At 35.9% G+C, this 18,050-nt stretch overlaps 1 protein-coding gene across 1 annotated transcript in view; it reads left to right on the top strand.

Annotated features, from left to right (window-relative positions):
- The first annotated feature begins 3,315 nt into the window (after positions 1–3,315).
- Positions 3,316–18,050, top strand: part of LOC142221804 (uncharacterized) — a 73,520-nt gene continuing 58,785 nt past the window's right edge. Inside the window, exon 1 of the mRNA XM_075291629.1 lies at positions 3,316–3,754. The gene's annotated coding sequence lies outside the window, so the exon portion shown is untranslated. The remainder of the gene's footprint in view (positions 3,755–18,050) is intronic.

Raw genomic sequence — 18,050 nt, 5'->3', positions numbered from 1 at the left:
AAGGGCTAGGAAACAATTTTAATTTAATTAATAATAATAATAATTTAATTTAATTAATAATAATTAATTTTGAAAATTTTACTAAATTATTTAATTTAATAATTTAATTTAAAGTTAACCTTAATAATTTAATTTAAAGTTAACCTTAGTCAAACAAAATTTTCTTTCAAGTAAAGATACCCAAATTTCCGATTTTCGTGAAATTGTGCAAAGATAGCAGAATTAGCCTCTTTACTATGCATCAAAATTTTATAAAATCGGTTCAGATTTAGTAATACCTCTCATCTTTCTTCCGATTCAAACTGATGTGACCACCGGAGGCCAAAGATTCACTCCGATTTATTTAAATTTGTTACTCATATAGATATTAAAATTGGAAGTTTTGTTAAGGGTGACAAATTTGGTCAAAATCGTTTCAGATTTTGATAGAGCTCCCATATATATTATTCTCCCGATATGGGTTTAATTAGCCACAGAGGCCAGAGTTTCATTCCGACTTACTTAAAATTTTGCACTGAGGGTACACAGAAAAAATATTTATGTGGTATTAAATATTGTCGGTCCCGTCTGAATTTAGACGTCCTTAGCTTTTTTTAATATCGTCAATCACTAAAAATATAATCAATCACGAAATTAATTTGAATAAATTAAAACATTATTTGAGTTTTTTGGCATTTCGAATTAAGTTTTTAATTAGTACCAAAAAATTTGCGTCCTAGAATTGAGGTGCATAATCTTTCCTATTAGGTCAATATTTCTTTCTCTGCACTAACAAAGTATCATTATTATGGGCAAGATATACCATAGAAATAGCTAGAAATACAAATATGTTCCCTTCGATTTTTATAAAATAAAATTGAAGGCCTTCGGTAAACTATTTATTTTTATACCCTCCACCATATGATGGGGGTATATTAACTTTGTCATTCCGTTTGTAACACATCGAAATATTGCTCTAAGACCCCATAAAGTATATATATTCTGGGTCGTGGTGAAAATCTGAGTCGATCTGAGCATGTCCGTCCGTCCGTCTGTTGAAATCACGCTAACTTCCGAACGAAACAAGCTATCGACTTGAAACTTGGCACAAGTAGTTGTTATTGATGTAGGTCAGATGATATTGCAAATGGGCCATATCGGTCCACATTTACGTATAGCCCCCATATAAACGGATCCCCAAATTTGGCTTGCGATTGCTCTAAGAGAAGCAAATTTCATCCGATCCGGCTGAAATTTAGTATATGGTATTAATATATGGTCTTTAACAACCATGCAAAAATTGGTCCATATCGGTCCACTTTTACGTATAGCCCCCATATAAAGGGACCCCAAATTTGGCTTGCGATTGCTCTAAGAGAAGCAAATTTCATCCGATCCGGCTGAAATTTGGTCCATGGTGTTAGTATATGGTTTCTAACAACCACGCAAAAATTTGTACATAGCGGTCCATAATTACATATAGCCCCCATATAAACCGATCCCCGATTTGGCTTGCGGAGCCCCTTAGAGAACCAAATTTCATCCCATCCGGCTGAAATTTGGTACATGGTGTTAGAATATGGTCTCTAACAACCATGCAAAAATTGGTCCACATCGGTCCATAATTATATATAGCCTCCATATAAACCGATCCCCAGATTTGGCTTGCGGAGCCTTTAAGAGAAGCAAATTTCATCCGATCCGGCTGAAATTTGGTACATGGTGTTGGTATATGTTCTCTAATGACCATGCAAAAACTGGTCCACATCGGCCCATAATTATATATAGCCCCCATATAAGCCGATCCCCAGATTTGACTTTCGGATTCACTTAGAGGAGCAAAATTCATCCGATCCGGTTGAAATTTGGAACATGGTGTTAGAATGTGGTCTCTAGCAAACACGCAAGAATTTGGCTATATCGGTCCATAATTATATATAGCCCCCATATAAACCGTTCCCCAGATTTGATCTCCGGAGCCTCTTGGAGGAGCAAAATTCATCCGATCCGGTTGAAATGTTAGTATAAGGCCGCTAATAACCATGCCAAAATTGGTCCATATGGGTCTATAGTTATATATAGCTGATCCCCAATCACACAAAAATTGGTCCATATCGGTTCATAATCATGGTTGCCACTCGAGCCAAAGGTTAGGTGAGGTTATGTGGCAGCCCGATGTATCAGGCACACTTAGACTATTCAGTCCATTGTGATACCACAGTGGTGAACGTCTCTCTTATTACTGAGTACTGCCCGATTCCATGTTAAGCTCAATGACAAGGGACCTCCTTTTTATAGCCGAGTCCGAACGGCGTTCCACATTCTAGTGAAACCACTTAGAGAAGCTTTGAAACCCTCAGAAATGTCACCAGCATTACTGAGGTGGGATAATCCACCGCTCAAAAACTTTTTAGTGTTCGGTCGTGGCAGGAATCGAACCCACGACCCTGTGTATGCATGGCGGGCTGCTAACCATTGCACCACGGTGGCTCCCGCCACTCGAGCCAAAAATAATCTACCAAAATTTTATTTTTAACATTGTCAAAATGTTATTTCTATAGAAAACTTTGTCAAAATGTTATTTCTATATAAAACTTTGTCAAAATGTTATTTCTATAGAAAATTTTGTCAAAATTTTATTTCTATAGAAAATTTTGTCAAAATTTTATTTCTATAGAAAATTTTGTCAAAATTATATTTCTATAAAAAATTTTGTCAAAATGTTATTTCTATAGAAAATTTTGTCAAAATGTTATTTCTATAGAAAATTTTATCAAAATTTTATTTCTGTAGAAATTTTTTCCAAATTTTATTTCTATAGACAATTTTTTCCAAATTTTACTTCTATAGAAAATTTTGTCAAAATTTGTCAAAATTTTATTTCTATAGAAACTTTAAACGTAATTATATAGTATTTAATCGGCCTTTTTTAGTTTAATATATACCACGTATGGACTATGTGGTATATATTACGGTGTTAGGAAGTTTTAAGATACCTTGCCATCAGCAAGTGTTACCGCAACCCAAGTAATTCGATTGTGGATGACAGTCTTTAGTCGAAGTTTCTACGCAATCCATGGTGGAGGGTACATAAGCTTCGGCCTGGCCGAACTTACGGCCGTATATACTTGTTTATTTTTAATATGGGTCATAAATTTTTTCAGCTTTTATAACAGCTAGATTTAAAATTGTCACTACATGGCAACCCTAAAGGTGAGTTTCTGTACTTTCACCATTTACACCTCTCAGCAACAGGAAGAGCTTTTAATGCTCCTTAAACTATGCTTTGATTTTTTCTGATTCAGTATCCATTACGAGCTCATACAGTGCGTTTAGAGTAACCTCTGTAAAAAAAAAAAATACACAATGATTCCGGGGAAATAAAAGCGCGCTATTGTTGACCCTCCATAAAGCAAAAAAACACAAACCTAAGCCAAGTATAGCAGACGATTATAGCTAATAATTTTAATATATTTTAATCGGAAGTAAACTTGAATAATTCAATAAAAACAAAACGAAACGCCCACCATTGCCAACAGTTATAAAGTACGCAAAGTTTTATTTTTTTTATTAACGACCTTTAGTTCGTCCACTCAATGGAAATGTAATAAAAATAAAAACTGACAAGAAAAAATTCATATTGATTCCATCTAAAAGAAATCGCGCAAACATTACCTTTCAACCAACCATCCATCCGGCGAACAGACTACAGGAATTCAAAGTGTTATGAATATTTAATAACGACAAAGAGGACTCAAGTGATGCCAGCTGATATGTAAGTGGTTTGCTTCTTGGTTTTTTTATGAACTTAAGCGATTTTTGCCATGAACATTTAAACATTGACAAACGCCAAAAGTCATCAAGGTTTTTTCCCTCGTCACATCCTTTACTCCCAAAAACTTATGGTTGGGTGTTGCCAGTCTCAGCAATCATACTGTGGGAGGGGGAACTGGGGTAGGCAAAGGGCACATTGACTATAAAACTGATAGACATTGCCTTCAATGTCTGGGTTATTGCTTTCTTAATGGAGTTGCATTTTCGGTTTGTTTCCAACTTGTCTATTTATTGGCCACCATATTGGTAGTAGACAACACATGAAAGTGCGGGAGGACACTGATTGAGGTTTGAGGCCATGTGGTGGCAGTATCATGGAAAATTACATGAAATATGTATGTGCCACAGTGTGGCACTAACTAACTTAGTGTCGAAATTGAGTTACAGACAGGATGTGATGCCAGACATTGTATAAATATCAACTATACCGAAATTAAATGACCTTTTGAGATGAGTAATTACTATGTTTGTATGATATTACAAAGACATAGTTAATCAACTCAGGGTCTAGTCATTTTTATAATCCTTTGATTAAAAAGTCGTACACATTTGGATATTAACTAAAAATTTAATATTACAGCATGATGATATAATTAAGATGAGAGAGAAAATCTAACTAAAACGACAGATGGGTTATATTTATAAATAAGTGAATAAAGAAGAAAGTCGAGTGGGTCAGACTATATCATACCCTAAACCACCTCCACTAAATTAGTAAACATATGCATTTGGGGGTACCATTGAAAGAGGTTTGGGAAATAAACCACATTTCCTTATTTGAGAAAATTAAGAGTTATATGTTTCTCGAAGTTTTATCTCAATCTGAATAGAAATGTCTGATATTAGGATCTACACTTGATTTTGCACCTATAGAGTTAGTTTGCCGCTAATATTGAGACCATTATTAAAAACAGGGCAAATCGCCCAATTTGTGTGGGTAATGTATACAAATTTGTGAAATCAAGCAATATATTTATACAAAAGCTATATGTACGTCTAAATAAGATCACCCAAGACATCAACACTTTAAATTGGAGTAACATTGGCTAATAAGTAAGAGTATTATGGCCAAAATTTGGGAAAATCGGGCGATACATGCATGTGGGAGCTACATCTAAATCTAAATCGATCTGGATGATATTTAACAGGTTTGGTTGATACCATAGAAGGTTTATTTTTTTTATTTATACTAAATGTACTAAATGTGGGTACACCGAAACAATTTTCTTCGTACACTCAAAAAAAAGTTTACTTGTATCCAAAGATTTTGACCTCCCTTTAAGGAATTTGGTATTGATTCCGAGCCAAAGATGCGGCTTCTTTAAAATAAAGAAATTTTTTAGCGACCTATATGGCTTTAAATCTAGAACCAATAAAATTAAAATTAGGATAAAGATCTCATTTATCAAATTTTCTTTCTCTTTTCGCGGTTTATTAATAAAGGCGAGTGCCTTACAAACGTACAAACAAATGTCAGTTTAAAAATCCAAATTATAACGGATACTGCAAAGTAAAACATGTTTTCTTAATTCAAAAAAAAAAAAAAAAAAAAAACAAGTATATACGGCCGTAAGTTCGGCCAGGCCGAATCTTATGTACCCTCCACCATGGATTGCGTAGAAACTACTACGAAAGGCTGTCATCCATAATCGAAATACTTGGGTTGTGGTATCTTAAAACTTCTTAACATCGTTTTCGAAATTGTGAGTTAGCCCATACGTGGTATATATTAGACAAAAAAGTTATGTATAGTTAAGTCTACAAATAATTACGAATCGATATGGACTTTTTGCACGGTACGTAGAGAGCCAGAATTGAAATATGGGGGTCGCTTATATGGGGGCTATACATAATTATGAATTTTTTGTGTTTGTGATCGATTTATCAGAGGGCTATATATAACTATAGACCGATGTGGACCTAGTTAGGCATGGTTGCTAACGGCCATATACTAGCACAATGTACCAAATTTCAACTCACTCGGAAGAAATTTGCTCCTCCAAGAGGCTCCTAAACCAAATCTCGGGATCGGTTTATATGGGGATATATATGATTATGGACTACTTTTGGCATGGTTGTTAAATATCATATACGATCACCACGTACCAAATTTCAAGCAGATCGGATAAATTTTGCTTCTCCAAAAGGCACCGGAGGTCAAATCTGGGGATCGGTTTATATGTAAGCTATATATAATTATGGGCTGCTAGGAACCAATTCCTGCTTGGTTGTTGGATGCCATATACTAACATCACGTCCCAAATTTCAACCGAATGGGAAGAATTTTGCTCTTCCAAGGGGCTCTGGAGGTCAAATCTGGGGATCGGTTTATATGGGGCCTATATATAATTATGGACCGATTTCGACCAATTTTTGCATGGGAGTTTGAGGCCATATATTAACACTATGTACCAAATTTCAACTGAATCAGATGAATTTTGGTCTTCCAAGAGGCTCCGGAGGTCAAATCTGCTGATCGGTTTATATGGGGGCTATATATAATTATGGACCGATGTTGACCAATTTTTGTATGGTTGTTAGAGATCCTATACTAACACCATGTACCAAATTTCGACCGGATCGGATGAAATTTGCTTCTCTTAGAGGCCTCGCAAGCCAAATTTGGGGGTCCGTTTATATGGGGGCTATATATAATTATGGACCGATATAGACCAGTTTTTGCATGGTTGTTAGAGACCATATACTAACACCATGTACCAAATTTCAGCCGGATCGGATCAAATTTGCTTCTCTTAGAGGCCTCGCAAACCAAATTTGGGGGTCCGTTTATATGGGGGCTATACGTAAACGTGAACCGATATGGCCCATTTGCAATACCATCCGACCTACATCAATAACAACTACTTGTGCCAAGTTTCAAGTCGATAGCTTGTTTCGTTCGGACGTTAGCGTGATTTCAACAGACGGACGGACGGACGGAGATGCTCAGATCGACTCAGAAATTCACCACGACCCAGAATATATATACTTTATGGGGTCTTAGAGCAATATTTCGATGTGTTTCAAACGGAATGATGGGTATCCCCATCCTATGGTGGAGGGTTTAAAAAGGCCACATGTCATTGAGATCGATGGCAAAAATTCATGAATTGGGCTTCGAATTGCTTCCCCACCCACCGTATTCACCAGATCTGGCCTCTCTTATTGACACTCCTTATACCAAAATTAAAAAAAAAAAAAAATGACCAAAAATCTACCAAATTAAAGAAAATCTCTTTTTTGGAGTTCCTATTAGCGACAATTTGTTTGGGTGTATAAATATCCCTTGAATTGTAATTATGTCGAATTTTAAATATTTTTACAATTTTAGCTTGCACCAACAGAGCACAACATATTTACACTGGACTTTGATATTAAAGATATTGAATTTATCGACACTTTGTTTCTATAGAAAATTTTGTTAAAGATTTATTTCTATAGAAAATTTCGTCAAGATTTAATTTATACGAAATTTTGTCAAAATTTTATTTCTACTGAGAATTTAGTTAAAATTTAATTTCTGTACACAGATTTGTCAAAATTTTATTTCTATAGAACATTTTGTCAAATTTTTATTTCTATAAAAATTTTGTCTAAAATTTTTATTTATATAAAAATTGTGTCAACATTTTATTTCCACAGAAAATTTTGTCAAAATTTTATTTCTATAGAAAATTTTCTCCAAATGTTATTTCTATAGAAAATTTTCTTCAAATTTTATTTCTATTGAAAATTTGGCAAACATTTTATATCTCTAGGAAATTTTGTCAAAATTTTATTTCTTTAAAAAACTGTTTTTATTTCAATAGTAAATTTGGTTAAAATTTTATTTATTTTTGAAAATTTTCTCAAAATTTTATTTCTATAGATAATTTGGCAAAATTGTATATCTGTAGAAAATTTTCTCAAAATTTTATTTATGTAGAAAATTGAAGTACCTTTTGATTGCAAAATCTACCAAAACATCAAAATTTCTACCAGCCTAGCCTAGCCAGTAAAAAATCTACCATTTTTGGTAGAATTCTGCCAACCATGGGAACCGTGCGCCTGGGTGATTCTGAGTCCTCCTCTTATTAGTGAGTACCAACCGATTAAAATTTAATTCCCCACTACAACGAATCAAATATAATAGTATCCTCTGAAACCCCCTCGTTACATTTAAAGTTCGTGCGTATAGAGACTACATCAGATTCTATATTTATAGGAGCAATTTTTGTTAGAGGTTTATCCCCATTATTTGAATGAATACGAGAAGTAAACATTTTGTCAAAATTTTATTTCTATAGAAAATTTTGTCAAAATTTTATTTTTATAGAAAAATTTTATCAAAATTTTATTTCTATAGAAAATTGTGTCAAAATTTTATTTTTATAGGAAATTTAACAAAATTTTATTTATGTAGAAAATTGAAGTACCTTTTAGTTGCAAAATCTACCAAAATATGAAGATTTCTACTAATCTGTAGTGGACGTGAGTTGGTAAAGAATAGGTTAGCCCAACCGAATCTTGTAGCTAAAAATGAAACACGTTGCTTTCTTCAACTCTAATCAACTACTAAAAAACTCCATTTTATTAATTTACAAAAATTAAGATATTGAGTTACAATTACTAATGTAATACAATACTAATACAATGTTATATCACTAACACATAAATGTGTTATGTTACACTGTTGTATGTTAATAATTCATTGTTGTAACAAAAGGTATGAATAAAGATAAATTTAACTGAAAGTATAATTTGAAATGAAAAGATATTTTGTGGGTGGCCACAATACCCCCCGGGTAGTTTTTTCGTCAACGATAAAAACTAGGAAATTTCACTTTTCTTCCAGACCTTGTTGTCCGTACTGAAGATTTGCTATTGCTTTCAGTAGCATGCTCACTAATATTCTCCTGCTCTTGTTGACTATTGTTGTCCTTTTGTTGCGCCTGCTCGCTTTTCGATGTTTCATCCGGGAATACTCGTGCTGGCTTAATTCGATCTATCGAAACCTTGTCCTTGCCCTTGCCCTTCTTAATGACAAAATATTTTTTATACCGTTTTTCCACTTCAAAAGGGCCTTCGAATGAAGGTTCGAATGGTTGCCGGACTCTATCTGTCCGCACAAAGACAAACTTGCACTTCTGTAAGTCTGCATCAACGTATGGTTTTATACGAGAATGCCACGCCGGTTTAGACATTCGTAATTCACTCATAGCTTGTCGCAGTTTTTTTAAGAACTCTGTCTGACTCTCTTTTCCCTGGCTTTGAGTGAAAAATTCGCCTGGCAACCTTAATTGCGTTCCGTAGAGCAGCTCTGCTGGACTGGCTCCAATATCCGACTTGACCGTTGTGCGAAGACCCAACAATACGAGCGGGAGAACGAAACACCAATCATTTGTTGCGTAACACTTTATTGCACTTTTCAAGGTACGATGCCATCTCTCTATCATGCCATTCGCTTGAGGATGGTAAGCTCTAGTACGAAGATGACGAATGCCAAACGTTTTAGTTAACTCTTCGAAAAGTGATGATTCAAACTGCCGGCCTAGGTCAGTAGTTACTTTTTCTGGTACCCCATACAAAGCTATCCAACCGCTGACGAAAGCTGCGGCAACTGTATGAGCAGAAATATCAGGAATTGGGATTGCTGTAGGCCACCTCGAAAATCTGTCTATGCACGTGAGACAATAACGGTTACCAGCTGATGACGGTAAGGGCCCAATCAAATCGATATTTACATGCTGGAAACGTTTGTCTGTTGCCGAATACTCTTCCAATGGAGCGTAAGTATTTCGCCCAATCTTTACCTTTTGGCACTGCATGCAATTTCTGACAAAATCTGCTACATCTTTTCCAATTCCTGGCCATATATACCGTTCCATTACAAGCCGACGTATAGCACGAATGCCGGGATGAGACAAATTATGAAGCTTTCTCAAAACTAAATGCCTTTGACTTGATGGTACATAGGGTCGAACATGGTTTCCACTCACATTGCAGTATAAGTATTTGTTGGTGTCTGGAATTTGCAACAATGTTAATTTAAGTGAACTTTTATTACCTGGCTTAAGAAAAGATTTTAGTTCGTCATCGTTTTCTTGTTCGGCTGCCATCGTCTCAAAATTTATATCGCTCGATGCAATGCTATTGATTCTAGTCAACCAATCTGCAATGCTGTTGTCTGTACCACGAATATGCTGTATGTCGGTTGAATACTGACTTATAAAGTCAAGTTGTCGTATTCGCCTAGGAGGAGCTTTTTCGCTCTTTTGTTTAAATGCAAATATGAGCGGTTTATGGTCGGTGTAGATGGTAAACTCTCGCCCCTCCAAAATGTATTTAAAATGTTCAACACCTTGATACACAGCAGTAAGCTCCCGATCATAGGCGCTGTAGTTTCGTTGCGCATCGGTAAGCTGCTTGGAATAAAATCCAAGAGGATTTACTTTTTCGCCGCATATTTGGTGAAGCACCGCTCCTACTGCTGTATCTGAAGCGTCGACAGTCAGTGTTAATTTACCTTTGGGCGATAGATAATTTAACATCACTGCGTTAGCTAAATCTTCTTTACATGCTTCGAATGCTGCTTCTGCAGATTCCGACCAAACAATTTTCGTTGTATCACATTTTCTGTTGCCATTCACTAGTTTTTGCAACACACCCTGATGCTTCGTAGCGTGTGGTAGGAATGGCCGATAGAAATTAATCATACCGAGAAATCGTTTCAAATCTTTCGCCAAAGTAGGTTTCGCAAATTTCATTATAACCTCCACTCTTCTTTTAGGTGGTTTAAACCCCTCGCTCGTAATGGTATGACCCAAAAATTCCAGCTCCGTTTGGCCAAATTTACACTTGTCAGCGTTAATAGACAAATTGCCCTTGCGTAGGCGATCGAAGACTTCACGCAGATGCCGCTCGTGCTGTTCCTCGTCTACGGAGGCCACTAAAATATCATCGATATAGGCAAACGTAAAATCCAGCCCTCGTAACAATTCATCCATGTATCGCTGGAATGTTTGGGCAGCATTCCTCAGCCCAAACGTCATATACGTAAACTCGAATAAGCCGAATGGTGTTGAGATGGCTGTCTTTGGCACGTCGTCTGGCTCAATAGGTATTTGATGGTAAGCTCGCTGCAAATCGATGGACGAAAATACTTTTTTCCCATGTAGAATGCTGGTGACGTCATGCAAATACGGTATTGGATACCGATCTGGTATCGTCTGAGCATTGAGCGCCCGGTAGTCACCGCACGGCCTCCACTCGTTGTTTGCTTTCCTTACCAAATGCAGTGGGCTTGCCCACTGGCTGTTCGATGGTCGGCAAATACCTTTCTCCATCAGGAATTGAAACTCCTTCTTAGCGGCTTCCAAACGTTCTCCTACCAGTCGTCTTGGACGAGAATACACTGGTGCACCTGAAGTTGTGATGAAGTGGGTAATTTTTGATTCGACAGGTTTTCTATTTGAATTTAAAATGGTTAAATCCCCATACTCACGCAATATTCGTGAAAACCTTTGAGAGCCTTTGTGTGTTAAAACGCTGATTGAATCTTTTTCAAAAAAATCCGCTTTACTTTCTAACATTGTTTTTCTATCAATTAATTTACCTCTTTTTATGTCAACAAGCAAATCATATGCTTTTAAAAAATCCGAGCCAATGATAGCGCAGTTGACGTCGGCGATATAAAAGTCCCATACAAAGCTCCGACGTAGGCCAAGTGACAAATGCAGACGCCGTTGGCCATATGTTTTAATGGGCGACCCATTAGCAGCATAGAACTTCGTTGTATTATGCTTTACTCGTTTGTCGGCTACGGTAGGTGGAATCACCGACACATCAGCGCCGGTGTCTATTAAAAAACGAATGCTTGTGCTGTTGTCACAAACGATGAGGCGAGCGATTTGGGGATACTTTTCGTCAGCACCGCCCGCGGAGTCTGACGACAATACTAGTTTTTTGTATTGCTCGATGAATATGTGCAAGGAGGTCGGCATTTTTTAGCGTTGCTTCCAAATGTTTTATGATACCAACAATGTTGCGGGCATACAGCGGCAGAGTTTGTCGCTCGTCCGTCCTTGCTCTTGGATCTGCGGTGGGTTGATAGGCTGCGTGACCGTCTTCTACCACCATTTACCAGCTGGTTTAGCTGCTCTTCAATTCGTTGAATCCTCATACAGATATCGTTGTCTGGCGTACTGTGTGCCACTGCGGCGACATTTCGGTAATCTGAGACTTCAATAATCTTATCGGCGAGCTTCGCTAGCTCTGGCAAATCAGCATTTGAGGCTTGAAGGATGGCACGAGTTTGAGCCGGTAACCTCTGCAACCAAAGAGTTTTAAGAAAATCGTCATTTATTTTCCCTTTTGCCAAACTTCTAAGTTCATTTAGAAGCTGTGTAGGGCGTTTGTCTCCCAAGTCAATCTCCGATATTAATTTTTGAATCTTCTTCTGCTCACTATCGCAATATCGATAATACACATTTTCAGATGATGGTACTTATCTACTTCTGGTGGGTTGAGTATTGCATCCGATATTTGAGCTAAAACTCCACTTTCGATAGCTGCTACCACAGTATTGAACCGAGAAATATCACTGTTGATACCAGATATCCCGAATTGAGCTTCAACCTGGGCAAACCATATCTCTGGCTGCTCCGGCCAGAATGGAGGAACTTTGACAGAAACCCTGTTCACGATGGTAGTTTGGTCTTGTAGATCCCTGGATAATGAACTAGCGCCTGCGGACGGAGGCATCGTGTTTCCTTGCGATGTTTTGTTGTCGTCTTCCATTGTTATAACCGTCGGGGTCACCAATTGTAGTGGACGTGAGTTGGTAAAGAATAGGTTAGCCCAACCGAATCTTGTAGCTAAAAATGAAACACGTTGCTTTCTTCAACTCTAATCAACTACTAAAAAACTCCATTTTATTAATTTACAAAAATTAAGATATTGAGTTACAATTACTAATGTAATACATTACTAATACAATGTTATATCACTAACACATAAATGTGTTATGTTACACTGTTGTATGTTAATAATTCATTGTTGTAACAAAAGGTATGAATAAAGATAAATTTAACTGAAAGTATAATTTGAAATGAAAAGATATTTTGTGGGTGGCCACAAATCTACCGAATAGTACAAAATTTACCATTTTTTGTGGAATTCTACCAAACCATGGAAACTGTGCTCTGAAAATCCTTCGTTAAATTTAAAGTTCCTACATATGGAGACTACATAAGATTATAAGAGCAATTTTTGTTAGAGTTTTATCCCCAGTATTCGAATGTAAAATCTAGATATTTTAGTTCCGAGCAATGATACCCTTTTTTTAACAAAATGCCGAAAATTTGTACAACATTATGTGTATGACTGAACGGCCTTTTGCCCGACTGATACTCGTTTGTTTGTTTTACATTAAGAAACTTGAACTGGCATCCCTATATGCTGCAACTACAAATATAGTAGCATACTTTTAGGATGATTTGGTATTCAATAAATTTTGACGAGGAAAGTTTAATTAAACCAACTGTAATAATTATTATCATTGTTTTTTTGTTGAATATGTAAAGATTTATAAAATTAAATTTAGGTTACAGATCTCATTTATCGAATTTTCAATATCTTTTTTGCGAAATATTGCGAAAACTATTCGTGTACAAATACTTCAAGATAAAATACTTCAAGGTATAAAATGTTTTTGTTTTTTAATACAAAAAAAAAATGAAGTTAATATCCGATTATATATCTCAAAGAATGACATTTTGTCTTGAATACCAAAATAACACCTCTTATTGATATCCCCCTATCTAAAAACAGTGGTAAATTCTGTAAATTGTTACTATCATTCTAATGCCGATATCTTCCTTCTCCAAGCCAACAGTGGACATTTCTTTGCCAAATTCCTTTGGATTCCCCAACTAAATGAACCTTATGTTACGTGTTTATCCACATTTTTTTGGGGATAAAAAATTTTTGTGGGTTTTATCCTTTGAGTTTATTTTCATTAAATATTCATTACTTGAGGTCAACTTTTCTCTATCTGTGTAGTCCAGCTAGCAATGAATACACACATAGAGGACATATACATATAAGAATACCATATAATGGAGTCTATAACGTTTGCAACAACATCATAAAGTTCTGGTAAATTTCCGGTAATGGATATATTCTAATGAAACTTTGTAGTAGTTGATTGGAATGTACGAGAAATTCTATTCGTGGAAATTTTGTTTGGTTTATTAAGTCAGCCAATTTTATACAATGTTGCATTCAGAAATTCATTCATGTTCTTGGAGCAGAATCATTATACTATGTGTGTTTTTATACCCAGCCCCATAGAATGGTGATGGGGATATGATAAGTTTGCTATTTCGTTTGTAACACGTCGAAGTATCGATTTCCGACTACATAAAGTTTATATATATTCTTGATCAGGGAGAAATAACCATGTCCATCTGTCTGTCTATTGTAATCAAGCTACAGTCTTCAATGATGAAGCTATAATGCTGAAATTTTGCATAAACTCGTGTTCAGTCTGCAGGCAGGTCAAGTTCGAAGATGGGATATATTGGTACAGATTTTGATATAGCCTCCATACACTGTTAAAAAAATATGTTTTTCATATGTTCCGATATAAACAAAATGTGTTTCGGGCACAATTTTTAACACAATATATTTAAATGCAAAAATGTAATGTTCCTAAACTAGCATTAAATGTTTGGGACACATATGTTAATATGTTAGAATATATTATTTTTAGGACAAGAATGTTTCATAAAAATAATATGTGTGAATGTAAACATATATAAATTTACAAATTTCGAGTAAACATATATATGTTGTGATATTTTATTCAGGCAGCCACAGAGAGAGAGAGAGAGAGTATAGAGAAAGAACCCGGGAGGGTTGACGAAAGATATCAACAAAACACAGCGAGAGAATCAAAAGAGAGCAATTTTTATGAAACTGCTTGTATGTTGTTTCGGAAAACAGCTTTACTTGTCATGTTAATAAGGCTTGCCAAAAATTGGATATGTTTAAATCTAAATATTATTTAATTTGAACCTTAAATTGCGTATTGGGAGTAAAGAGAATAGACATTCGGAACCAGGAGAATAGATATTTAAAAAAACAACATGTGTTTTTGCCTTGAGAGCATTAGTTTTTTGTTGGTTCGTCAAAAGAAATCGGGACGTACGACGAGTAAGTCAAAATATTTAGCAAGAAAGGAAATTAAAAAAAAAAAAAACAAGTATATACGGCCGTAACTTCGGCCAGGCCGAAGCTTATGTACCCTCCATCATGGATTGCGTAGAAACTTCTTCTAAACACTGCCATCCACAATCGAATTACTTAAGTTGCGGTAACGCTTGCCGATGGCAAGGTATCTTAAACCCTCCTAACACCATCTTCTAAATTGTATGTAAGTCCAAACGTGGTATATATTAAATCAAAAAAGATCGATCCAATACGTATATAATTCAGTTTGACAAAGTAGACATAAAATTTTGACAAAATTTTCTACAGAAATAAAATTTTCTATAGAAATAAAATTTTCACAAAATTTTCTATAGAAATAAAAATTTTCACAAAATTTTTATAGAAAGAAAATTTTGACAAAACTTTCTACAGCAATAAAATTGTAACAAAATATTCTATAGAAATAAACTTTTGACAAAATTTTCTATAGAAATAAAATCTTGGTAGATTATTTGTGGCTCGAGCGGCAACCATGATTATGAACCGAATAAAATTTGAACAAAATTTTCTATAGAAATAAAATTTTTACAAAATTTTCTATAGAAATAAAATTTTGACGATGATGAACATTTCATTATGAACCGAATAAAATTTTGACAAAATTTTCTATAGAAATAAAATTTTGACAAAATTTTCTATAGAAATAAAATTTTGGTAGATTATTTTTGGCTCTAGTGGCAACCATGATTATGAACCGATATGGACCAATTTTTGTGTGATTGGACCAATTGTTGTATGGTTGTTAGCGACCATATACTAACACCACGTTCCTAATTTGAACCGGATCGGATGAATTTTGCTCCTCCAAGAGGCTCCGGAGGTCAAATCTGGAGAACGTTTTATATGGGGGCTATATATAATTATGGACCGATATGGACCAATTCTGGCACGGTTGTTAATCGGATGAATTTTGCTCCTCCAAGAGGCTCCGGAGGTCAAATCTGGAGAACGTTTTATATGGGGGCTATATATAATTATGGACCGATATGGACCAATTCTGGCACGGTTGTTAAAGATCATATACTAACACCATGTTCAAAATTACAACCGGATTGGATGAAATTTGCTTCTCTTGGAGACTTCGCAAGCCAAATCTGGGGATCGGCTTATATGGGGGCTATATATAATTATGAACCGATGTGGACCAATTTTTGCATGGTTATTAGAGACCATATAACAATATCATGTACCAAATTTCAGGCGGATCGGATGAAATTTGCTTCTCTTTGAGGCTCCGCAACCCAAATCTGGGGATCGGTTTATATGGGCGCTATATATAATTATGGACCGATGTGGAAAAATTTTTGCACAGTTGTTAGAGACCATATACCAATACCATGACCAAATTTCAGCCGGATCGGATGCAATTTGCTTCTCTTTGAGGCTTCACAAGCCAAATCAGGAGATCGGTTTATATGGGGTCCATATATAATTATGGACCGATGTGGACCAATTTTTGCATGGTTCTTAGAGACCATATACCAACATCATGTACAAAATTTCAGCCGGATCGGATGCAATTTGCTTCTCTTTGAGGCTTCGCAAGTCAAATCTGGAGATCGGTTTATATGGGGCCTATATATAATTATGGACCGATGTGGACCAATATTTGCATGGTTCTTAGAGACCATATACCAACATCATGTACCAAATTTCAGCCGGATCGGATGAAATTTGCTTCTCTTTGAGGCTCCGCAAGCCAAATCTGGGGATCGGTTTATATGGGGGCTATATATAATTATTGACCGATGTAGACCAATTTTTGCACGATTGCTAGAGACTATCTACCAACACCATGTACCAAATTTCAGCCGGATCGGATGAAATATGCTTCTCCTAGAGGCTCCACAAGCCAAATCTGGGGATCGGTTTATATGGGGGCTATATATAATTATGGACCGATGTGGACAAATTTTTGCATGATTGTTAGAGACCATCTACCAACACCATGTACCAAATTTCAGCCGGATCGGATGAAATATGCTTCACTTAGAGGCTCCACAAGCCAAATCTGGGGATCGGTTTATATGGGGGCTATATATAATTATAGACCGATGTGGACCAATTTTTGCGTGGTTGTTAGAGACCATATACCAACACCATATACCAAATTTCAGCCCGATCGGATGAAATATGCTTCTATTAGAGGCTCCACAAGCCAAATCTGAGGGTCCCTTTATATGGGGGCTATACGTAAAAGTGGACCGATATGGCTATATTATACCCTGCACCACTTTGTAGATCTAAATTTTCGAAACCATATTACATCCGTCAAATGTGTTGGGTGCTATATATAAAGGTTTGTCCCAAATACATACATTTAAATATCACACGATTTGGGCAGAATTTGATAGACTTTTACAAAATCTATAGACTCAAAATTTAAGTCGGCTAATGCACTAGGGTGGAACACAGAACTGAAGCAATTTTAAGGAAACTTCGCAAAAGTTTATTTATGATATATCACTCGATATATATGTATTAGAAGTTTAGGAAAATTAGAGTCATTTTTACAACTTTTCGACTAAGCAGTGGCGATTTAACAAGGAAAATGTTGGTATTTTGACCATTTTTGTCGAAATCAGAAAAACATATATATGGGAGCTATATCTAAATCTGAACCGATGTCAACCAAATTTGGCACGCATAGCTACAATGCTAATTCTACTCCCTGTGCAAAATTTCAACTAAATCGGAGTTAAAAATTGGCCTTTGTGGTCATATGAGTGTAAATCGGGCGAAAGCTATATATGGGAGATATATCCAAATCTGAACCGATTTCAACCAAATTTGGCACGCATAGCTACAATGCTAATTCTACTCCCTGTGCAAAATTTCAACTAAATCGGAGTTAAAAATTGGCCTTTGTGGTCATATGAGTGTAAATCGGGCGAAAGCTATATATGGGAGATATATCCAAATCTGAACCGATTTCAACCAAATTTGGCACGCATAGCTACAATGCTAATTCTACTCCCTTTGCA

Source organism: Haematobia irritans, chromosome 1 (assembly GCF_050003625.1).
Source record: "Haematobia irritans isolate KBUSLIRL chromosome 1, ASM5000362v1, whole genome shotgun sequence".
Classification (NCBI taxonomy): Eukaryota; Metazoa; Arthropoda; class Insecta; order Diptera; family Muscidae; genus Haematobia; species Haematobia irritans.
This window is presented reverse-complemented; position numbering and strand designations above follow the sequence as displayed.